Raw genomic sequence first — 3,238 nt, 5'->3', positions numbered from 1 at the left:
TATAGAAGTTAAAGTGACAGCTGTCTAAAGACTTTTATAATTACTAAAGAGAAACTATGTCCCTTATGTTTGTTTTGGAAAGTATTTCTCAGTAACCTTTGAAGTGGTGTTTATAAGATTACTATATTCCATGGTTTGGAAATCATTTTTTCAGATCAAATACAAGCTTAAGATACAATTTAACTATTCTCAGTATGGGAATAAATTTGTTCATTTCTGAGTTCTGTGTTGTGTTTATATTAAATTACTGTCTAACTGGTTTCCATCCACTTTCCAGATTACCTTAATAGAAAATAACATTACTGCCTCGGGTCATTTTTCCTCATATAAATGGATTAGATATATATATTTTCTTATTGCTCCTTTAGGGAGATTTAATCTTGGCAGCCACATTTTCTGTGTTTGACACTGGTTAAGGAGCATTGTATCCATTAACATTAGTGACCAAGGTATAGTTAGATGTTAATGAAATTACATTATTCCATTTTGTAGGTAAATTGAAATAATCCTTTTTCCTTGAAAATGGAAAACCTTTTTGCATGGTTAGCAGCTGCCATTCTAACTTATGATGCAATATGTAGTGTGATAGAAAAGAAAAAAGTATTTCATACTCAAAATAGCATCCCAGAAGAAACTTCAGTCATTTATATACCTAGAAGAAGGTGCATTTTACATTTGGCAAATAAACATTTTTTGGAGGTCTGAAATCAAACCCTTTTGTTTGAGCCCTAAGAAAATAGAAATGACAATTAGTATTTCACAGCATCTTTATTGTAAAGAGCTCCAAACATCATAAGCATGTTATTGTGTCTTTGGCTTTTCTTCATGAGAAAGATCAGAGCATTTTGTATATGGTGCTGGGTTTGTTAGAAGACTTCTGTGTCAAAAGGTTTGAATAAAGCCTGTTATCCTGGTGATCTCTGCCCCTTCTGGACTAAGCCACAGGATTAATGCTTTAAAAAGAATATTGGATTTAAAGAGTTAGCTTCATGTTAAGAACGTTTTTCCTTTACCCTGATTTCTATTCCCTATGCCTTAAAATTCCCCTCTCTTTACTCATTATCCAGTTATCACACCATTTTTAATGCTTATCTGGCCTCCCTAGGTAGAGAGGGCCAGGTTGGATATCGAAGGGAGGGAACAAATGGCAATTGTATTGGTTTGAATGTCAGCGAGCAGAATGGAGCTCTTATGTGTGAAAACAGCCTAAATTATATTTATTGAGGCCCTAGAGGCATGTATACAGAAAGCCTCAAGCAAGAAGAATGAATGCAAAATTTTGCTTTTAATCCTAATATTCTAAAATGGGCACAGGAAGATCTTGCTTCATTTTATATTTTTTGTTTGATATATTGAAATAATAATGAAAATTAAACCTATAAAATGTGCATTGTGTAGCTCTAGATATGCTAGTGTATGTATTTTAAAATCTTCTGAACAGCTTTCAGTATATATGTGGTATATACATTTAGAATAATTAGGTATTATTATTTTTTACCTATTCACTAGAAAACTGGAGCTGAGAAAGATTAAACAATTTTGTCAAGTAGCTTTAAGCTGTTCTTTTTACCCTCTGTGCAGCCATCCTTAGCAAATTTTTTTAAATCTTCACGCCCATAAGATGACTGCAGCATCTCAAAAAATTGCATCCACATTAGGAAAGCTAAAGGCTTTGTAGAAGCCCCATCCAGAAGACCTGATTTAGCTGTAACTTCTCAAGGGGAAAGAAGTTGCTAGAATTGGTTTACGCTATTCATGATTCATCCCCTGGAGATAGGAAAGTGTCACTTCAATCTCTAAGAATAAGAAATCTCCTCCACAGGAGGAGATTCTTTTCTTGCAGTAGTTTAACATACAATCCTCAAGAAAACTGTAGCCTCCAGTTCCCGAAACAACAACAATAATAATGATATTTCCCTTTTCCTTTGGTTTGAAATAGGATCAGTGTGTTCATAGAAAGAACTGAAATTCTGTGTAAATAAAAGATATAACATGCAATTTATAATAGAAATTTATCAAATAGTTGACAAATTAGGCAATGTGTTTCTGTGAAAAACGTATCAGTTTTGGAAGCAGTATTCAATTTTTAATTCTGCCATTAACTAGCCATGTTACCTTCTGGGAGATTATTCATTCTTTTAGATACTCAGTTTACTCACATAAAATAAAATTTCAACTTGCAGAATGCTGTGAACATTAAATGAGATTACGCATAGAGAACACTTATTATAAGCAGCCTAATAAATAGTAGCAAGTATTATATGCCCTAATATATCCACTTTGCATAACAGAAACCTATGTTCTTACAGGTTTCTAAAGGTGAATATGGCCCATCTGGAAAATGTATAGATTTCTTATTACTACAAACAAATCGTCACTTAAATGAGGTTAACAATGGGGTGTATTACTAGGCTTATGCATTCTGTACTTGTTTGCTGTTAAAAGCACTATTTCTAAGCAATTATCACATGCTCCATCCTTGCAGGTTCACTAGCAAAGTATCACGGAATCAAGTGCCATGGAGATTTATCCTGATGTTGTAAAATAGAGCACAAATTTGGTAAAAAATATAGCATCTAATCATGACATTGGTGGAGAGGTAAAGTTTCATTTTGAGTACTAGGTGGTGTAAGTTGAATCCTCACTTCCTCTAGGACTAGAGCTTTTTGCTCAATTTTTCCTATTTAGAATGTCAGGTGCTTCCTTAAGAAACGTTTATGTCAATAGCTTTTTGAACTAAATTATCATTTTTTTAAAAAAACGCCTTTTTTCAATCAGATAAAGTTCTAATTATGGATTGAACATGAGATAACTGGGTAAATTTTGATGTTTTTATATAAAGGTGAAGTTAATTTTGATCTAGCTGTTAAAAAGTAAAATTACAGTTATTGAACTAGATATTTTAAAGCTTATTTCTTATCCAGCTTTCCTTCCCCTTTATAATCATTTACAGAAAAAAGGAACTAGCACTTTTTCATCTAATGCCTTAAGATAATAAATTATTGAAGACTCAAAGGCATTTTAAGTACCACTTAAAATAATGAAATTGGCTTTACTTGCCACCATGTTGAACAATAATTTAATTCACTCTATTGATGACTCTGGGCAAAGTTAATGCAAATAAGTAATGACTCTCCTAGATACCCAAACACACTACAAAATACTTCTAACTCCAAACACAGCTTCTTTTGACAAAACATATATTCATAGTCAAATGTCTAACTTGAAGGGATTTCAT

This window comes from Propithecus coquereli, unplaced genomic scaffold, assembly GCF_000956105.1.
Source record: "Propithecus coquereli isolate 6110/MARCELLA unplaced genomic scaffold, Pcoq_1.0 Scaffold159, whole genome shotgun sequence".
NCBI classification, from domain to species: Eukaryota; Metazoa; Chordata; class Mammalia; order Primates; family Indriidae; genus Propithecus; species Propithecus coquereli.
Note: the sequence above shows the minus strand (reverse complement) of the source record.